Below are 21259 nucleotides of genomic sequence, written 5' to 3'. Positions count from 1 at the left end.
CTAGCCCACCCTCCCACCCAAAGAACAACTTCTTCTGCGCAGCTTGTTTTCTAGGCAGCAGCGCTATTGTGATGTCATCGGGGGGCATTGTGACAAGCCGCCAGTGTTCCGTCTCTTCATGTTGTGCACAGTTCAAACGGAAAATACATCAACAGGCAGACTACAGAAAAGCTTACTATCAAAGGTTAGAGGGGGGCTTTCTCAGAGGGCTTTTTACAGTTTTTCTATTCCCAATTAGCCGTTTAAGTGTACTTATTGAAAGTAGTAATTCTTTCATAGGCCGCCCTTTCTTAGTATTTGACGTTCCTTATATTGCGGTATGAGGCTTCGCAGTAGGTTGCAAACATTCATCACCCATGACTGTCCCCAATTGAGCTCAGAAGCTCAATGTCTATCATGACCTCTCTTTTAGAATGTCCAAGAGCAAGCAAACTATTCCTCCAGGAGAGGGCGCCAACAGACTACTAAAGAGATCATCATTACTCAAAGAAAACCCCAAAAACCAATGCATGATAGGAATAAACAGGTAACTTTCTTTGGAGTGGAAGCGGAGAGATCGCACCAGATGCCAATTCTAGATGTTATCACACCTGTGGTCACTGCAGCAGCAGGTGAATCCACTTTGTCCAAAAGGGATCTATTCCATTCAATTGCAAATGATCTAGATAAGACAGAGAACTGCAGCACGGGGACATAGCCGAGTTGGTCAGGTTGAGTGGTGATGAGTTTGCTATTTGGATGAATAAAGAAAGTCAAAAGTGTGAAAGATAAAAAACAAAAGGAGGAAGTGTGAAAAGTGAATGGGCCAAATTGAGGTGCATATGAAGACGTATGCTTTCTTCCAATTCATTAAATCGGGCTAATATGAATCAGGTGAATTGAGTTCTGCTTTTGGAAACTGGGTTAAGAAGGGGTGCACCGTTCCTGGAGGTACTGCAATACCAGGTCAATGCGTGGAGTGGACAGAGCAAGCTCTTTTTCCATCTCCCTGTTCTAAAAATCCATTTAATATATGGTCCCCAGATAGGGGACGTATCAGATATTAAACTGATAAGAACAGATACTACACTTGATCTTAGCCAAAAGGCCGAGAAGCGATAACCAGAATTGGTTTGGGCCTCGAGTGGCACCCTGGCCTATGCCGGACACATCTTAGGGAGAGAGAGCGAGAGGGAGACAAACCCACGCCTACACAAGACATTTTGTCACCCAAGCCAACCCTTGAAAAGGCTGCTTTGCAGAGCCAAAACAAGAAGAATGGTGCGTTTTGCAGCCGCCGCCCACTGCAATGAATCTGAATAACTCCTCCTTTAGGGCGCAAGCAACTCCCCTCCCCCTTGCAGTCTTTCCAATTCACGATACAAAAAGACGGACAGGACAGGTTGCCTGACTTTCCGTCACTGCCACCCTTTGCCATCCTTACCCGTAGAAAGCCCTTTCATCATCCCCAAACCCTAATCTTTTCCCTTTCCTTCCCAGCCCCCAAACCCTGCCCTCTGTACCTTTCTCACCACCCGCTTCCCTTCTCCTGTCATCCCCCTACCACCCAGGAAAAAAAGAGATTGCCCCCTCCTTCCACTAGCCCACCCTCCCACCCAAAGAACAACTTCTTCTGCGCAGCTTGTTTTCTAGGCAGCAGCGCTATTGTGATGTCATCGGGGGGCATTGTGACAAGCCGCCAGTGTTCCGTCTCTTCATGTTGTGCACAGTTCAAACGGAAAATACATCAACAGGCAGACTACAGAAAAGCTTACTATCAAAGGTTAGAGGGGGGCTTTCTCAGAGGGCTTTTTACAGTTTTTCTATTCCCAATTAGCCGTTTAAGTGTACTTATTGAAAGTAGTAATTCTTTCATAGGCCGCCCTTTCTTAGTATTTGACGTTCCTTATATTGCGGTATGAGGCTTCGCAGTAGGTTGCAAACATTCATCACCCATGACTGTCCCCAATTGAGCTCAGAAGCTCAATGTCTTGACCATTGAGGAAGGATTCTCCAGTCGTGCTGTATGTGTGTTACCCACCAATACCATCTGTAAATAATACACGAACTGCATGTGACTTGGTTTAAAATTGGCCACAGCAGCCTTTATTACCTATTATTTACATACTAACACAAGGGGGCGCCGTCCAACGGGCGACCCCAACAAATAACAATAGGTAACACAGTAACCAATACAGTAAATATACAACCCTGAGTAGGCCCAGTCCAGGAACCACTTCTCACCCCAGTATCCCTGGCCGCAACACACCGACCCAGAGATGAGGTATTAATCACCTACGGATTAACCCTCCAACTTTGCAGAACCCCGTGCCTGCAACATCCCGGAACCTGGAGCCACCATACCAAGATGGTGTCTCTCTGTCCAGTTACCATTGCCTTCAACCGCCTCTGGACCAGACCTACCCCCCGCTGCTGTGACAAAGAAACAACCCAGACAAAATTCCCCTCGGTATTAAACACAAGGGAGGGTGGGCGGGGATCGTTCCATATCCGGAAGTCAAGAGAGAGGGGGTAAGTCAAAGTCCTTTACTTACACCCCTCAACTGTCCCACCTCTTCCTCCAGGGAACTCCTCCTACCCACCAATCCCTTTTATTCTGCCTTATAAACAAACCATTCCTGTTTCCATTAACCCCATCACTCCTTCCCTTCCCTCTAGTCATGTCGCCCCTCCACCCTATGGGTTCCATGGCTTTCTTGACCATTGAGGAAGGATTCTCCAGTCGTGCTGTATGTGTGTTACCCACCAATACCATCTGTAAATAATACACGAACTGCATGTGACTTGGTTTAAAATTGGCCACAGCAGCCTTTATTACCTATTATTTACATACTAACACAAGGGGGCGCCGTCCAACGGGCGACCCCAACAAATAACAATAGGTAACACAGTAACCAATACAGTAAATATACAACCCTGAGTAGGCCCAGTCCAGGAACCACTTCTCACCCCAGTATCCCTGGCCGCAACACACCGACCCAGAGATGAGGTATTAATCACCTACGGATTAACCCTCCAACTTTGCAGAACCCCGTGCCTGCAACATCCCGGAACCTGGAGCCACCATACCAAGATGGTGTCTCTCTGTCCAGTTACCATTGCCTTCAACCGCCTCTGGACCAGACCTACCCCCCGCCACAGGACAGGGCGCGTGACTCCTTACGTGGCCTGGACCCGCCACACACCAAAAGCTTGTACCACACCTCCACGCAATCCCAGCGTCCACAAACAGCACCAAGAACGTTAAGATGCACCCCCATCGCATCACCAAAACCACCAGTTCAGCGCCACCAACTTTAGGCGCCGCCCCCCAATAAAGGCTCGATTGATACTGCCTACCGCACAAGCCACACGCCATTCCAAACCGGTCACACTATCAAAAACTACCCCACGATTAAGCCCGGGTATGTCTTCCACAATGCAACAAACAAACAATTTTTTTTTTTAAAACATTCATAAATAACTTCTCGAGATACCTAATCGCTGCCTCCCACTCACTGGACCAGTACCATCGACCCGTCCAGACCCCACTGGCAAAATTTGGGCGAGCCTCAGACCGTCGAGGCCCCGAGAACCAACGAATGCCCAAATATCCAAATGAGGCACACCCTCACCACAAAACCCAGAGGTTATAAACCCACAGATAACACCAACCTGTTACGCCAACCCATTCCACTCCCAAAAGACTCAAACGCCCCCATTGGCCTTAACCCGATAACAACTGAGGCCAACGTAACACCGAAACAAGAGGACTCCCACCTCCCAATACTTCTCACCACCCCTTTTTTGAGCCCACCGAGGGGCCTCCGTGGAAGCCCAATCCAGAAGGAAGACGACCCGTAGTATTCCGGGCGCCCACCCCCGCCACCTGCAATCCAGTCTGCAGCGCTGCCACAAAATGGTACCTTAACAAACGCGACACAATAATGATCCTGGGCGTCCTCACAACATAAATTCCGCACCCGGGACCGCGTATAACAACACCAACCTTCACCACCCGCCTAATCTGATTCGGTGAGCGACAAAGCCGGCGCTCAACCCACTGCACCACCTCGGACACATCCTCCAACATCCAACCTCCGCTCCTAACCGTAGATGGGCTGACCAACCCCACAATCTCAAAGCCTCCCAAAAGGCTAACACAAACCGTTTTGGACAAGGGAAACAAAACCTGCTCGTGCTCAGATGAACATAGCCACCACAAACCACTCACCAAACGCTGCCACAAAACAACGGAGACGGACCCTTGTATCCCGCTGCCTCACACCCTTACGACCAAACCCTTCAAGGCCTGCCGCGCACTAAGATCCTGCGAAAACATCTCTCCACATCTAATCCTCAACAAGACAGCCACAGCCGCCACCCTCTGCTCCACTGCTGACGCCGGCCTAGCAGCCTGAAAACCGTTAATCACCACTGCCAACGCCCCCACCAAATACTCCACCGGGCCTTCCTCACACATTGTCCCAAACAACGTTATCCGCGCCACCCACACTTCTGGATATCAGCCCCAAATAACCTCAGTCACTGGGCACCGAGCCGCTCCCCAACACAGCCACACCAGACTCCACAAGCCCTCAGGACACACCGTGCCCACCTTGTCTGTTACGCGGCCTCAACTCCCGAGACCTGCAGAACTGGAAGGAAACAAAGCAGCTGCTATTCCCTTGGCGAACCCCAGTACTGGTTGCGCCACGCATACCAAATTTTTTTTTTTTTTTTTAAACGCATACAATTGCGAAACCAACTGTCGCAAGTACGCCACCCTTGGCCCCAGGATTAGCAAACCAACTATTAATCGAATTCTCCACCAACTGATAGTCAGAATGACAGCACACCTTCCTCTTGGAAAAACTGCCAACCTCCCCAACCCGACTACTACCACCGATTGGAAGCGCTACCCCACAATGCCCAACCAGAAAACCAACTGGACCCGCTGCATCCGAGTACCGCAGCTACGTTCCATCAGGCACCACCTTACCCAGCCACAATCCGCGGCCACTAAATCGCCGTAAGAAAAAACCTCCTACACCATCAGATCGTCATTGATCTCCTTCGTGACCACACACAAATGATCCGATGGCTGCACCCTTGGCGCAGCCATCGCCAGCCGTCCAGCAGACACGCCCCCCAGCGGCGTAACTCTGCACCTGTGGTTCGACCGCCCCTGCAAAGACTGCACCGCCTGAAACCGCACCGTCTTAGCTGACCTAACTGCCTCTATCGCAGCCCATAGGACCACACCATTACCCACGAATCCTACCTCTCTGACCATAACATCAAACTTTATCCCCCACAAACTGTATCACTGGCGTTGGACCCTCAGTCTTCGCCTGCGCCAACAGGCCCAAAAGAGTATCCACCACCATCTGCAATGAAACAAACAACCTCAACGAATCATCAACCCGCCAACCCGATGTAAAGAGAATCAACCTATAATGAATAAGAGGTGTAAGCTGGGACACACCACGCACAAACCACTCCACAAAGAAATAACCGCCCCCAACGGAACATAAAATGGGACAAAACCCATTAGCCCCCACCGATCAGCATAATAATAACTCCCCTCCCCACCGCAGCACCAGAACTGCTAGCTAGCAGGGTGGACCAGTAACAACCTAAATGCCACCTCCAAATCCACCTTTGCCATCAATGCTCCACGGCTCACCGCCTTTACCAAATCCCACCCTCTGTCCAACGACACATAATAAACCGCCGACAATTCTGGAGCCAAGCAGGCATACACCGATGACTCCTCCAGATAAGATACGTTTTGAACAAGCCGAAATATATACATCTATATACAGCTCATTTCCGGCACTACCCACCAACAGAGAAACCCAATCATGACAAGGAGGGCCCCGAATGGCCCACCCATCCTGCCCAAAGCCACGTCCTGACCCCTCTTTCCACTGACAACCACCAGGTGTCCCCTAGCCCAGCACAAACTTCCAATAAGGAGGCAAAGATCCACCAATATAAATAGAAAGACGCAGAATTACTATGTTCCTTACCACAACCCAACACGTATGCTTAAGACAACCGTCCGCGCCAAATCTGCACCACCCATCATTCTATTCCCCCCAAAAAACCCTCATCGACCGTGTCGCCGGGGTTCCACGCCCCGAACAGCCAACTACCCCCCAAAAGGGGGGGGCTGACTAGGAGCCGCCATCCACTGCAGCCATAAGGATGTGCCCGTATGCTCCTACCGCATACTGGCACGCAACACCTTCCCTTGCTGAAATTACACGGCGTACTGAAGCCAGACTAAACCGCCATATGACCTAAACAAGCCACCCCAAATGGATCCATATAACCGAACCATGCCGAACCAATTACCCAATTCCTTCCCCCGATACCCTTGCCAAAAACGCAAATGCCCGCAGCCACATTGCAAATGTACGAGGGGTGAGCCTCCACCGGCGCTCCCCTCCCTCTACTTATCCTTCCTGGAATCACTTGGCTTAACCTAATCCAGGTGAAACTGTTCCAGGGGGAGCAGCGAAACTATTGCTACACGTTCCCCCATTCAAATCTTATCCCTCACATCCTCCAGCAAGTGAGCCCCCCCCAGCGGGCCTTTGAAGCACCCATAACTCTCACACTTGACCACTGTCAGCCCAATGCACCACCTCATCCCCCTCTTCGCTCCTCACCACTCACTCTGTCACAGCCCTTGCCGCCTCTGCCCGAAAATGCTCCCCTGCCGCCTCATGCGCCCTCACTCTGCCTGCCGCACCTGCGCCTACTAACCACCGATCCCGTCCATGCCGCCGGCGGTGCATGCGCACTCTCCACAACCGTATACACCACTGCAGTAAACCCCATACCTTGTCAAAACACAAACCCACTCGGCGCTGCCGTGTCCGCAGCCGCCCCCCCCCACCAACTGCGCCCCAACCCTGCCGAATCCACGGCCGTCTCACCCGACCGCGACCCGGCGTATCCTGGAATAAAAGTCACGCCATCCAGACGTCTGATTCTTCCGTCGCTGCTTCCTCCTCCTCCTCGCTGGAGCCGACTGCCTCTGGCTCATGTAATGCAGACGCCGCTGAAGCGCTGCCACCACCACGGCCGTCCTCCTGGTACGCCGCGTGGGCACCATCCTCCAAGCTCCATCTTCTGTCCCGCGGCGACAACCCCGGAAACCGTCCCGACCCACGGGCTGCCACCGCGGGCCTCGTCTTCTGGCCCGACCCCCCCCTGCTGCCTGCAAGGACAGGGGGTACCTGTGGCCCGACCCGCTGCCAGCAGACTCCCATCCAGAGCCGCCAGCCTCCTGCCCACCTGGGCCCAGAAGGCATCCGTCCGCCGGGTCCTCGCCCCCCTGGGGGAGACCGCCGCTGCCGGGAGCTGCACGCCTGCTCTGGGTGACCAGGCGGGGACCGCAGGGTCCCCGCCGTCACCCCCACGTACCGACGCCTCCCGGGCATCCGTCGCACCAGGCTCGCCTGCCCTGGTGCCGGACCCCTTGCTGGCTGCAGCCCCCCGGCCACCCCCCCTCCACCCACGGGGGAAGGGGGGTAACGCTGGCCTCCGTCCTCGCCGGGCGCTCTCCTGGCCAGGAGCCGCCGCATCCAGCCCTCCTGGGCCCCATGAAAGCCTCTGTCCGCTGGGCCCTCCCCCTCCTGGGGGAGACCGCCGCGGCCGGGAGCTGCAACCTGATCTGGGTGACCAAACAGAAACCGCAGGGCCCCTGCCGTCACCCCCACTCACCGACGCCTCCTGGGCACCCGTCGCCCCAGGCCCGCCTGCCCTGGTGCCGGACCCACCACTGGCTGCAGCTCCGCGGCCCCCCCCACCGTCCGCGAGGGGTAAAGCTGGCCTCTGTCACCGCCGGGCGCTCTCCCCGTCCGGGAGCCGCCGCATCCAGCAATCCAGGCCGCGGCTCGGACCGGAAATAGGCCGCAGACAAGCCACGCCCCCCTCCCGGCTGCCGCGGCCCGGACGGAGATTCCTCCCGCGGCCGGAGCAGCAGCTGAGTACTGCCCTGCCCACGTCCTACCGCGGAGGGTCCCCGAAGGGGCTCTCACATCTCCTCCTCGCTCCCCCCGCACACGGCAAGTACCTGAGATATGAGGGAGGGGGGACGCCGCCCGCAGCTGACAGGGGAGCGAGGGGAAAGTGCCAACGGGTTAACCCCCAGCAGCCAAGGCGTGGGACCGCGCTGCCAGGGGCCCGTGCACTGCCATGATGAATCCGCTGGTCCCGGGTAGCAGCCATCCTGTCGCACGTCCGGATCGTTCCATATCCGGAAGTCTGGTGATGTGAGGGGCTGGGGAACCTCCATTATGACGTCCTTGTACAGATCTTTGTGTCCTTCTAAATACTCCCACTCCTCCATGGAGAAATAGAAGGTGACGTCCTGACACCTTATAGGAACCTCTCCAGTCAGATCGTTCCATATCCGGAAGTCAAGAGAGAGGGGGTAAGTCAAAGTCCTTTACTTACACCCCTCAACTGTCCCACCTCTTCCTCCAGGGAACTCCTCCTACCCACCAATCCCTTTTATTCTGCCTTATAAACAAACCATTCCTGTTTCCATTAACCCCATCACTCCTTCCCTTCCCTCTAGTCATGTCGCCCCTCCACCCTATGGGTTCCATGGCTTTCTATCATGACCTCTCTTTTAGAATGTCCAAGAGCAAGCAAACTATTCCTCCAGGAGAGGGCGCCAACAGACTACTAAAGAGATCATCATTACTCAAAGAAAACCCCAAAAACCAATGCATGATAGGAATAAACAGGTAACTTTCTTTGGAGTGGAAGCGGAGAGATCGCACCAGATGCCAATTCTAGATGTTATCACACCTGTGGTCACTGCAGCAGCAGGTGAATCCACTTTGTCCAAAAGGGATCTATTCCATTCAATTGCAAATGATCTAGATAAGACAGAGAACTGCAGCACGGGGACATAGCCGAGTTGGTCAGGTTGAGTGGTGATGAGTTTGCTATTTGGATGAATAAAGAAAGTCAAAAGTGTGAAAGATAAAAAACAAAAGGAGGAAGTGTGAAAAGTGAATGGGCCAAATTGAGGTGCATATGAAGACGTATGCTTTCTTCCAATTCATTAAATCGGGCTAATATGAATCAGGTGAATTGAGTTCTGCTTTTGGAAACTGGGTTAAGAAGGGGTGCACCGTTCCTGGAGGTACTGCAATACCAGGTCAATGCGTGGAGTGGACAGAGCAAGCTCTTTTTCCATCTCCCTGTTCTAAAAATCCATTTAATATATGGTCCCCAGATAGGGGACGTATCAGATATTAAACTGATAAGAACAGATACTACACTTGATCTTAGCCAAAAGGCCGAGAAGCGATAACCAGAATTGGTTTGGGCCTCGAGTGGCACCCTGGCCTATGCCGGACACATCTTAGGGAGAGAGAGCGAGAGGGAGACAAACCCACGCCTACACAAGACATTTTGTCACCCAAGCCAACCCTTGAAAAGGCTGCTTTGCAGAGCCAAAACAAGAAGAATGGTGCGTTTTGCAGCCGCCGCCCACTGCAATGAATCTGAATAACTCCTCCTTTAGGGCGCAAGCAACTCCCCTCCCCCTTGCAGTCTTTCCAATTCACGATACAAAAAGACGGACAGGACAGGTTGCCTGACTTTCCGTCACTGCCACCCTTTGCCATCCTTACCCGTAGAAAGCCCTTTCATCATCCCCAAACCCTAATCTTTTCCCTTTCCTTCCCAGCCCCCAAACCCTGCCCTCTGTACCTTTCTCACCACCCGCTTCCCTTCTCCTGTCATCCCCCTACCACCCGGGAAAAAAAGAGATTGCCCCCTCCTTCCACTAGCCCACCCTCCCACCCAAAGAACAACTTCTTCTGCGCAGCTTGTTTTCTAGGCAGCAGCGCTATTGTGATGTCATCGGGGGGCATTGTGACAAGCCGCCAGTGTTCCGTCTCTTCATGTTGTGCACAGTTCAAACGGAAAATACATCAACAGGCAGACTACAGAAAAGCTTACTATCAAAGGTTAGAGGGGGGCTTTCTCAGAGGGCTTTTTACAGTTTTTCTATTCCCAATTAGCCGTTTAAGTGTACTTATTGAAAGTAGTAATTCTTTCATAGGCCGCCCTTTCTTAGTATTTGACGTTCCTTATATTGCGGTATGAGGCTTCGCAGTAGGTTGCAAACATTCATCACCCATGACTGTCCCCAATTGAGCTCAGAAGCTCAATGTCTATCATGACCTCTCTTTTAGAATGTCCAAGAGCAAGCAAACTATTCCTCCAGGAGAGGGCGCCAACAGACTACTAAAGAGATCATCATTACTCAAAGAAAACCCCAAAAACCAATGCATGATAGGAATAAACAGGTAACTTTCTTTGGAGTGGAAGCGGAGAGATCGCACCAGATGCCAATTCTAGATGTTATCACACCTGTGGTCACTGCAGCAGCAGGTGAATCCACTTTGTCCAAAAGGGATCTATTCCATTCAATTGCAAATGATCTAGATAAGACAGAGAACTGCAGCACGGGGACATAGCCGAGTTGGTCAGGTTGAGTGGTGATGAGTTTGCTATTTGGATGAATAAAGAAAGTCAAAAGTGTGAAAGATAAAAAACAAAAGGAGGAAGTGTGAAAAGTGAATGGGCCAAATTGAGGTGCATATGAAGACGTATGCTTTCTTCCAATTCATTAAATCGGGCTAATATGAATCAGGTGAATTGAGTTCTGCTTTTGGAAACTGGGTTAAGAAGGGGTGCACCGTTCCTGGAGGTACTGCAATACCAGGTCAATGCGTGGAGTGGACAGAGCAAGCTCTTTTTCCATCTCCCTGTTCTAAAAATCCATTTAATATATGGTCCCCAGATAGGGGACGTATCAGATATTAAACTGATAAGAACAGATACTACACTTGATCTTAGCCAAAAGGCCGAGAAGCGATAACCAGAATTGGTTTGGGCCTCGAGTGGCACCCTGGCCTATGCCGGACACATCTTAGGGAGAGAGAGCGAGAGGGAGACAAACCCACGCCTACACAAGACATTTTGTCACCCAAGCCAACCCTTGAAAAGGCTGCTTTGCAGAGCCAAAACAAGAAGAATGGTGCGTTTTGCAGCCGCCGCCCACTGCAATGAATCTGAATAACTCCTCCTTTAGGGCGCAAGCAACTCCCCTCCCCCTTGCAGTCTTTCCAATTCACGATACAAAAAGACGGACAGGACAGGTTGCCTGACTTTCCGTCACTGCCACCCTTTGCCATCCTTACCCGTAGAAAGCCCTTTCATCATCCCCAAACCCTAATCTTTTCCCTTTCCTTCCCAGCCCCCAAACCCTGCCCTCTGTACCTTTCTCACCACCCGCTTCCCTTCTCCTGTCATCCCCCTACCACCCGGGAAAAAAAGAGATTGCCCCCTCCTTCCACTAGCCCACCCTCCCACCCAAAGAACAACTTCTTCTGCGCAGCTTGTTTTCTAGGCAGCAGCGCTATTGTGATGTCATCGGGGGGCATTGTGACAAGCCGCCAGTGTTCCGTCTCTTCATGTTGTGCACAGTTCAAACGGAAAATACATCAACAGGCAGACTACAGAAAAGCTTACTATCAAAGGTTAGAGGGGGGCTTTCTCAGAGGGCTTTTTACAGTTTTTCTATTCCCAATTAGCCGTTTAAGTGTACTTATTGAAAGTAGTAATTCTTTCATAGGCCGCCCTTTCTTAGTATTTGACGTTCCTTATATTGCGGTATGAGGCTTCGCAGTAGGTTGCAAACATTCATCACCCATGACTGTCCCCAATTGAGCTCAGAAGCTCAATGTCTATCATGACCTCTCTTTTAGAATGTCCAAGAGCAAGCAAACTATTCCTCCAGGAGAGGGCGCCAACAGACTACTAAAGAGATCATCATTACTCAAAGAAAACCCCAAAAACCAATGCATGATAGGAATAAACAGGTAACTTTCTTTGGAGTGGAAGCGGAGAGATCGCACCAGATGCCAATTCTAGATGTTATCACACCTGTGGTCACTGCAGCAGCAGGTGAATCCACTTTGTCCAAAAGGGATCTATTCCATTCAATTGCAAATGATCTAGATAAGACAGAGAACTGCAGCACGGGGACATAGCCGAGTTGGTCAGGTTGAGTGGTGATGAGTTTGCTATTTGGATGAATAAAGAAAGTCAAAAGTGTGAAAGATAAAAAACAAAAGGAGGAAGTGTGAAAAGTGAATGGGCCAAATTGAGGTGCATATGAAGACGTATGCTTTCTTCCAATTCATTAAATCGGGCTAATATGAATCAGGTGAATTGAGTTCTGCTTTTGGAAACTGGGTTAAGAAGGGGTGCACCGTTCCTGGAGGTACTGCAATACCAGGTCAATGCGTGGAGTGGACAGAGCAAGCTCTTTTTCCATCTCCCTGTTCTAAAAATCCATTTAATATATGGTCCCCAGATAGGGGACGTATCAGATATTAAACTGATAAGAACAGATACTACACTTGATCTTAGCCAAAAGGCCGAGAAGCGATAACCAGAATTGGTTTGGGCCTCGAGTGGCACCCTGGCCTATGCCGGACACATCTTAGGGAGAGAGAGCGAGAGGGAGACAAACCCACGCCTACACAAGACATTTTGTCACCCAAGCCAACCCTTGAAAAGGCTGCTTTGCAGAGCCAAAACAAGAAGAATGGTGCGTTTTGCAGCCGCCGCCCACTGCAATGAATCTGAATAACTCCTCCTTTAGGGCGCAAGCAACTCCCCTCCCCCTTGCAGTCTTTCCAATTCACGATACAAAAAGACGGACAGGACAGGTTGCCTGACTTTCCGTCACTGCCACCCTTTGCCATCCTTACCCGTAGAAAGCCCTTTCATCATCCCCAAACCCTAATCTTTTCCCTTTCCTTCCCAGCCCCCAAACCCTGCCCTCTGTACCTTTCTCACCACCCGCTTCCCTTCTCCTGTCATCCCCCTACCACCCGGGAAAAAAAGAGATTGCCCCCTCCTTCCACTAGCCCACCCTCCCACCCAAAGAACAACTTCTTCTGCGCAGCTTGTTTTCTAGGCAGCAGCGCTATTGTGATGTCATCGGGGGGCATTGTGACAAGCCGCCAGTGTTCCGTCTCTTCATGTTGTGCACAGTTCAAACGGAAAATACATCAACAGGCAGACTACAGAAAAGCTTACTATCAAAGGTTAGAGGGGGGCTTTCTCAGAGGGCTTTTTACAGTTTTTCTATTCCCAATTAGCCGTTTAAGTGTACTTATTGAAAGTAGTAATTCTTTCATAGGCCGCCCTTTCTTAGTATTTGACGTTCCTTATATTGCGGTATGAGGCTTCGCAGTAGGTTGCAAACATTCATCACCCATGACTGTCCCCAATTGAGCTCAGAAGCTCAATGTCTATCATGACCTCTCTTTTAGAATGTCCAAGAGCAAGCAAACTATTCCTCCAGGAGAGGGCGCCAACAGACTACTAAAGAGATCATCATTACTCAAAGAAAACCCCAAAAACCAATGCATGATAGGAATAAACAGGTAACTTTCTTTGGAGTGGAAGCGGAGAGATCGCACCAGATGCCAATTCTAGATGTTATCACACCTGTGGTCACTGCAGCAGCAGGTGAATCCACTTTGTCCAAAAGGGATCTATTCCATTCAATTGCAAATGATCTAGATAAGACAGAGAACTGCAGCACGGGGACATAGCCGAGTTGGTCAGGTTGAGTGGTGATGAGTTTGCTATTTGGATGAATAAAGAAAGTCAAAAGTGTGAAAGATAAAAAACAAAAGGAGGAAGTGTGAAAAGTGAATGGGCCAAATTGAGGTGCATATGAAGACGTATGCTTTCTTCCAATTCATTAAATCGGGCTAATATGAATCAGGTGAATTGAGTTCTGCTTTTGGAAACTGGGTTAAGAAGGGGTGCACCGTTCCTGGAGGTACTGCAATACCAGGTCAATGCGTGGAGTGGACAGAGCAAGCTCTTTTTCCATCTCCCTGTTCTAAAAATCCATTTAATATATGGTCCCCAGATAGGGGACGTATCAGATATTAAACTGATAAGAACAGATACTACACTTGATCTTAGCCAAAAGGCCGAGAAGCGATAACCAGAATTGGTTTGGGCCTCGAGTGGCACCCTGGCCTATGCCGGACACATCTTAGGGAGAGAGAGCGAGAGGGAGACAAACCCACGCCTACACAAGACATTTTGTCACCCAAGCCAACCCTTGAAAAGGCTGCTTTGCAGAGCCAAAACAAGAAGAATGGTGCGTTTTGCAGCCGCCGCCCACTGCAATGAATCTGAATAACTCCTCCTTTAGGGCGCAAGCAACTCCCCTCCCCCTTGCAGTCTTTCCAATTCACGATACAAAAAGACGGACAGGACAGGTTGCCTGACTTTCCGTCACTGCCACCCTTTGCCATCCTTACCCGTAGAAAGCCCTTTCATCATCCCCAAACCCTAATCTTTTCCCTTTCCTTCCCAGCCCCCAAACCCTGCCCTCTGTACCTTTCTCACCACCCGCTTCCCTTCTCCTGTCATCCCCCTACCACCCGGGAAAAAAAGAGATTGCCCCCTCCTTCCACTAGCCCACCCTCCCACCCAAAGAACAACTTCTTCTGCGCAGCTTGTTTTCTAGGCAGCAGCGCTATTGTGATGTCATCGGGGGGCATTGTGACAAGCCGCCAGTGTTCCGTCTCTTCATGTTGTGCACAGTTCAAACGGAAAATACATCAACAGGCAGACTACAGAAAAGCTTACTATCAAAGGTTAGAGGGGGGCTTTCTCAGAGGGCTTTTTACAGTTTTTCTATTCCCAATTAGCCGTTTAAGTGTACTTATTGAAAGTAGTAATTCTTTCATAGGCCGCCCTTTCTTAGTATTTGACGTTCCTTATATTGCGGTATGAGGCTTCGCAGTAGGTTGCAAACATTCATCACCCATGACTGTCCCCAATTGAGCTCAGAAGCTCAATGTCTATCATGACCTCTCTTTTAGAATGTCCAAGAGCAAGCAAACTATTCCTCCAGGAGAGGGCGCCAACAGACTACTAAAGAGATCATCATTACTCAAAGAAAACCCCAAAAACCAATGCATGATAGGAATAAACAGGTAACTTTCTTTGGAGTGGAAGCGGAGAGATCGCACCAGATGCCAATTCTAGATGTTATCACACCTGTGGTCACTGCAGCAGCAGGTGAATCCACTTTGTCCAAAAGGGATCTATTCCATTCAATTGCAAATGATCTAGATAAGACAGAGAACTGCAGCACGGGGACATAGCCGAGTTGGTCAGGTTGAGTGGTGATGAGTTTGCTATTTGGATGAATAAAGAAAGTCAAAAGTGTGAAAGATAAAAAACAAAAGGAGGAAGTGTGAAAAGTGAATGGGCCAAATTGAGGTGCATATGAAGACGTATGCTTTCTTCCAATTCATTAAATCGGGCTAATATGAATCAGGTGAATTGAGTTCTGCTTTTGGAAACTGGGTTAAGAAGGGGTGCACCGTTCCTGGAGGTACTGCAATACCAGGTCAATGCGTGGAGTGGACAGAGCAAGCTCTTTTTCCATCTCCCTGTTCTAAAAATCCATTTAATATATGGTCCCCAGATAGGGGACGTATCAGATATTAAACTGATAAGAACAGATACTACACTTGATCTTAGCCAAAAGGCCGAGAAGCGATAACCAGAATTGGTTTGGGCCTCGAGTGGCACCCTGGCCTATGCCGGACACATCTTAGGGAGAGAGAGCGAGAGGGAGACAAACCCACGCCTACACAAGACATTTTGTCACCCAAGCCAACCCTTGAAAAGGCTGCTTTGCAGAGCCAAAACAAGAAGAATGGTGCGTTTTGCAGCCGCCGCCCACTGCAATGAATCTGAATAACTCCTCCTTTAGGGCGCAAGCAACTCCCCTCCCCCTTGCAGTCTTTCCAATTCACGATACAAAAAGACGGACAGGACAGGTTGCCTGACTTTCCGTCACTGCCACCCTTTGCCATCCTTACCCGTAGAAAGCCCTTTCATCATCCCCAAACCCTAATCTTTTCCCTTTCCTTCCCAGCCCCCAAACCCTGCCCTCTGTACCTTTCTCACCACCCGCTTCCCTTCTCCTGTCATCCCCCTACCACCCGGGAAAAAAAGAGATTGCCCCCTCCTTCCACTAGCCCACCCTCCCACCCAAAGAACAACTTCTTCTGCGCAGCTTGTTTTCTAGGCAGCAGCGCTATTGTGATGTCATCGGGGGGCATTGTGACAAGCCGCCAGTGTTCCGTCTCTTCATGTTGTGCACAGTTCAAACGGAAAATACATCAACAGGCAGACTACAGAAAAGCTTACTATCAAAGGTTAGAGGGGGGCTTTCTCAGAGGGCTTTTTACAGTTTTTCTATTCCCAATTAGCCGTTTAAGTGTACTTATTGAAAGTAGTAATTCTTTCATAGGCCGCCCTTTCTTAGTATTTGACGTTCCTTATATTGCGGTATGAGGCTTCGCAGTAGGTTGCAAACATTCATCACCCATGACTGTCCCCAATTGAGCTCAGAAGCTCAATGTCTATCATGACCTCTCTTTTAGAATGTCCAAGAGCAAGCAAACTATTCCTCCAGGAGAGGGCGCCAACAGACTACTAAAGAGATCATCATTACTCAAAGAAAACCCCAAAAACCAATGCATGATAGGAATAAACAGGTAACTTTCTTTGGAGTGGAAGCGGAGAGATCGCACCAGATGCCAATTCTAGATGTTATCACACCTGTGGTCACTGCAGCAGCAGGTGAATCCACTTTGTCCAAAAGGGATCTATTCCATTCAATTGCAAATGATCTAGATAAGACAGAGAACTGCAGCACGGGGACATAGCCGAGTTGGTCAGGTTGAGTGGTGATGAGTTTGCTATTTGGATGAATAAAGAAAGTCAAAAGTGTGAAAGATAAAAAACAAAAGGAGGAAGTGTGAAAAGTGAATGGGCCAAATTGAGGTGCATATGAAGACGTATGCTTTCTTCCAATTCATTAAATCGGGCTAATATGAATCAGGTGAATTGAGTTCTGCTTTTGGAAACTGGGTTAAGAAGGGGTGCACCGTTCCTGGAGGTACTGCAATACCAGGTCAATGCGTGGAGTGGACAGAGCAAGCTCTTTTTCCATCTCCCTGTTCTAAAAATCCATTTAATATATGGTCCCCAGATAGGGGACGTATCAGATATTAAACTGATAAGAACAGATACTACACTTGATCTTAGCCAAAAGGCCGAGAAGCGATAACCAGAATTGGTTTGGGCCTCGAGTGGCACCCTGGCCTATGCCGGACACATCTTAGGGAGAGAGAGCGAGAGGGAGACAAACCCACGCCTACACAAGACATTTTGTCACCCAAGCCAACCCTTGAAAAGGCTGCTTTGCAGAGCCAAAACAAGAAGAATGGTGCGTTTTGCAGCCGCCGCCCACTGCAATGAATCTGAATAACTCCTCCTTTAGGGCGCAAGCAACTCCCCTCCCCCTTGCAGTCTTTCCAATTCACGATACAAAAAGACGGACAGGACAGGTTGCCTGACTTTCCGTCACTGCCACCCTTTGCCATCCTTACCCGTAGAAAGCCCTTTCATCATCCCCAAACCCTAATCTTTTCCCTTTCCTTCCCAGCCCCCAAACCCTGCCCTCTGTACCTTTCTCACCACCCGCTTCCCTTCTCCTGTCATCCCCCTACCACCCGGGAAAAAAAGAGATTGCCCCCTCCTTCCACTAGCCCACCCTCCCACCCAAAGAACAACTTCTTCTGCGCAGCTTGTTTTCTAGGCAGCAGCGCTATTGTGATGTCATCGGGGGGCATTGTGACAAGCCGCCAGTGTTCCGTCTCTTCATGTTGTGCACAGTTCAAACGGAAAATACATCAACAGGCAGACTACAGAAAAGCTTACTATCAAAGGTTAGAGGGGGGCTTTCTCAGAGGGCTTTTTACAGTTTTTCTATTCCCAATTAGCCGTTTAAGTGTACTTATTGAAAGTAGTAATTCTTTCATAGGCCGCCCTTTCTTAGTATTTGACGTTCCTTATATTGCGGTATGAGGCTTCGCAGTAGGTTGCAAACATTCATCACCCATGACTGTCCCCAATTGAGCTCAGAAGCTCAATGTCTATCATGACCTCTCTTTTAGAATGTCCAAGAGCAAGCAAACTATTCCTCCAGGAGAGGGCGCCAACAGACTACTAAAGAGATCATCATTACTCAAAGAAAACCCCAAAAACCAATGCATGATAGGAATAAACAGGTAACTTTCTTTGGAGTGGAAGCGGAGAGATCGCACCAGATGCCAATTCTAGATGTTATCACACCTGTGGTCACTGCAGCAGCAGGTGAATCCACTTTGTCCAAAAGGGATCTATTCCATTCAATTGCAAATGATCTAGATAAGACAGAGAACTGCAGCACGGGGACATAGCCGAGTTGGTCAGGTTGAGTGGTGATGAGTTTGCTATTTGGATGAATAAAGAAAGTCAAAAGTGTGAAAGATAAAAAACAAAAGGAGGAAGTGTGAAAAGTGAATGGGCCAAATTGAGGTGCATATGAAGACGTATGCTTTCTTCCAATTCATTAAATCGGGCTAATATGAATCAGGTGAATTGAGTTCTGCTTTTGGAAACTGGGTTAAGAAGGGGTGCACCGTTCCTGGAGGTACTGCAATACCAGGTCAATGCGTGGAGTGGACAGAGCAAGCTCTTTTTCCATCTCCCTGTTCTAAAAATCCATTTAATATATGGTCCCCAGATAGGGGACGTATCAGATATTAAACTGATAAGAACAGATACTACACTTGATCTTAGCCAAAAGGCCGAGAAGCGATAACCAGAATTGGTTTGGGCCTCGAGTGGCACCCTGGCCTATGCCGGACACATCTTAGGGAGAGAGAGCGAGAGGGAGACAAACCCACGCCTACACAAGACATTTTGTCACCCAAGCCAACCCTTGAAAAGGCTGCTTTGCAGAGCCAAAACAAGAAGAATGGTGCGTTTTGCAGCCGCCGCCCACTGCAATGAATCTGAATAACTCCTCCTTTAGGGCGCAAGCAACTCCCCTCCCCCTTGCAGTCTTTCCAATTCACGATACAAAAAGACGGACAGGACAGGTTGCCTGACTTTCCGTCACTGCCACCCTTTGCCATCCTTACCCGTAGAAAGCCCTTTCATCATCCCCAAACCCTAATCTTTTCCCTTTCCTTCCCAGCCCCCAAACCCTGCCCTCTGTACCTTTCTCACCACCCGCTTCCCTTCTCCTGTCATCCCCCTACCACCCGGGAAAAAAAGAGATTGCCCCCTCCTTCCACTAGCCCACCCTCCCACCCAAAGAACAACTTCTTCTGCGCAGCTTGTTTTCTAGGCAGCAGCGCTATTGTGATGTCATCGGGGGGCATTGTGACAAGCCGCCAGTGTTCCGTCTCTTCATGTTGTGCACAGTTCAAACGGAAAATACATCAACAGGCAGACTACAGAAAAGCTTACTATCAAAGGTTAGAGGGGGGCTTTCTCAGAGGGCTTTTTACAGTTTTTCTATTCCCAATTAGCCGTTTAAGTGTACTTATTGAAAGTAGTAATTCTTTCATAGGCCGCCCTTTCTTAGTATTTGACGTTCCTTATATTGCGGTATGAGGCTTCGCAGTAGGTTGCAAACATTCATCACCCATGACTGTCCCCAATTGAGCTCAGAAGCTCAATGTCTATCATGACCTCTCTTTTAGAATGTCCAAGAGCAAGCAAACTATTCCTCCAGGAGAGGGCGCCAACAGACTACTAAAGAGATCATCATTACTCAAAGAAAACCCCAAAAACCAATGCATGATAGGAATAAACAGGTAACTTTCTTTGGAGTGGAAGCGGAGAGATCGCACCAGATGCCAATTCTAGATGTTATCACACCTGTGGTCACTGCAGCAGCAGGTGAATCCACTTTGTCCAAAAGGGATCTATTCCATTCAATTGCAAATGATCTAGATAAGACAGAGAACTGCAGCACGGGGACATAGCCGAGTTGGTCAGGTTGAGTGGTGATGAGTTTGCTATTTGGATGAATAAAGAAAGTCAAAAGTGTGAAAGATAAAAAACAAAAGGAGGAAGTGTGAAAAGTGAATGGGCCAAATTGAGGTGCATATGAAGACGTATGCTTTCTTCCAATTCATTAAATCGGGCTAATATGAATCAGGTGAATTGAGTTCTGCTTTTGGAAACTGGGTTAAGAAGGGGTGCACCGTTCCTGGAGGTACTGCAATACCAGGTCAATGCGTGGAGTGGACAGAGCAAGCTCTTTTTCCATCTCCCTGTTCTAAAAATCCATTTAATATATGGTCCCCAGATAGGGGACGTATCAGATATTAAACTGATAAGAACAGATACTACACTTGATCTTAGCCAAAAGGCCGAGAAGCGATAACCAGAATTGGTTTGGGCCTCGAGTGGCACCCTGGCCTATGCCGGACACATCTTAGGGAGAGAGAGCGAGAGGGAGACAAACCCACGCCTACACAAGACATTTTGTCACCCAAGCCAACCCTTGAAAAGGCTGCTTTGCAGAGCCAAAACAAGAAGAATGGTGCGTTTTGCAGCCGCCGCCCACTGCAATGAATCTGAATAACTCCTCCTTTAGGGCGCAAGCAACTCCCCTCCCCCTTGCAGTCTTTCCAATTCACGATACAAAAAGACGGACAGGACAGGTTGCCTGACTTTCCGTCACTGCCACCCTTTGCCATCCTTACCCGTAGAAAGCCCTTTCATCATCCCCAAACCCTAATCTTTTCCCTTTCCTTCCCAGCCCCCAAACCCTGCCCTCTGTACCTTTCTCACCACCCGCTTCCCTTCTCCTGTCATCCCCCTACCACCCGGGAAAAAAAGAGATTGCCCCCTCCTTCCACTAGCCCACCCTCCCACCCAAAGAACAACTTCTTCTGCGCAGCTTGTTTTCTAGGCAGCAGCGCTATTGTGATGTCATCGGGGGGCATTGTGACAAGCCGCCAGTGTTCCGTCTCTTCATGTTGTGCACAGTTCAAACGGAAAATACATCAACAGGCAGACTACAGAAAAGCTTACTATCAAAGGTTAGAGGGGGGCTTTCTCAGAGGGCTTTTTACAGTTTTTCTATTCCCAATTAGCCGTTTAAGTGTACTTATTGAAAGTAGTAATTCTTTCATAGGCCGCCCTTTCTTAGTATTTGACGTTCCTTATATTGCGGTATGAGGCTTCGCAGTAGGTTGCAAACATTCATCACCCATGACTGTCCCCAATTGAGCTCAGAAGCTCAATGTCTATCATGACCTCTCTTTTA

At 49.5% G+C, this 21259-nt stretch overlaps 9 non-coding genes across 9 annotated transcripts; all 9 read right to left on the bottom strand.

Moving 5' to 3' along the window:
* Nucleotides 1-908: 908 nt before the first annotated feature.
* On the bottom strand, nt 909-1099 carry LOC142286209 (U2 spliceosomal RNA). Its single transcript, XR_012747417.1, has one exon. It is a non-coding gene; the product is annotated as a U2 spliceosomal RNA (small nuclear RNA).
* An 8033-nt stretch (nt 1100-9132) lies between these two features.
* On the bottom strand, nt 9133-9323 carry LOC142286208 (U2 spliceosomal RNA). Its single transcript, XR_012747416.1, has one exon. It is a non-coding gene; the product is annotated as a U2 spliceosomal RNA (small nuclear RNA).
* Nucleotides 9324-10710: 1387 nt separating this feature from the next.
* On the bottom strand, nt 10711-10901 carry LOC142286207 (U2 spliceosomal RNA). Its single transcript, XR_012747415.1, has one exon. It is a non-coding gene; the product is annotated as a U2 spliceosomal RNA (small nuclear RNA).
* A 1387-nt stretch (nt 10902-12288) lies between these two features.
* Nucleotides 12289-12479, bottom strand: LOC142286205 (U2 spliceosomal RNA). Its single transcript, XR_012747413.1, has one exon. It is a non-coding gene; the product is annotated as a U2 spliceosomal RNA (small nuclear RNA).
* Nucleotides 12480-13866: 1387 nt separating this feature from the next.
* Nucleotides 13867-14057, bottom strand: LOC142286204 (U2 spliceosomal RNA). Its single transcript, XR_012747412.1, has one exon. It is a non-coding gene; the product is annotated as a U2 spliceosomal RNA (small nuclear RNA).
* A 1387-nt stretch (nt 14058-15444) lies between these two features.
* Nucleotides 15445-15635, bottom strand: LOC142286203 (U2 spliceosomal RNA). The gene has a single exon (XR_012747411.1). It is a non-coding gene; the product is annotated as a U2 spliceosomal RNA (small nuclear RNA).
* Nucleotides 15636-17022: 1387 nt separating this feature from the next.
* LOC142286202 (U2 spliceosomal RNA) lies at nt 17023-17213 on the bottom strand. The gene has a single exon (XR_012747410.1). It is a non-coding gene; the product is annotated as a U2 spliceosomal RNA (small nuclear RNA).
* Nucleotides 17214-18600: 1387 nt separating this feature from the next.
* On the bottom strand, nt 18601-18791 carry LOC142286201 (U2 spliceosomal RNA). The gene has a single exon (XR_012747409.1). It is a non-coding gene; the product is annotated as a U2 spliceosomal RNA (small nuclear RNA).
* A 1387-nt stretch (nt 18792-20178) lies between these two features.
* On the bottom strand, nt 20179-20369 carry LOC142286200 (U2 spliceosomal RNA). Its single transcript, XR_012747408.1, has one exon. It is a non-coding gene; the product is annotated as a U2 spliceosomal RNA (small nuclear RNA).
* Nucleotides 20370-21259: the final 890 nt, after the last annotated feature.

Source organism: Anomaloglossus baeobatrachus, unplaced genomic scaffold (genome assembly GCF_048569485.1).
Source record: "Anomaloglossus baeobatrachus isolate aAnoBae1 unplaced genomic scaffold, aAnoBae1.hap1 Scaffold_649, whole genome shotgun sequence".
Classification (NCBI taxonomy): domain Eukaryota; kingdom Metazoa; phylum Chordata; class Amphibia; order Anura; family Aromobatidae; genus Anomaloglossus; species Anomaloglossus baeobatrachus.
The sequence above is the reverse complement of the archived record's forward strand: the minus strand, read 5'-3'. Positions and strand labels throughout refer to the sequence as shown.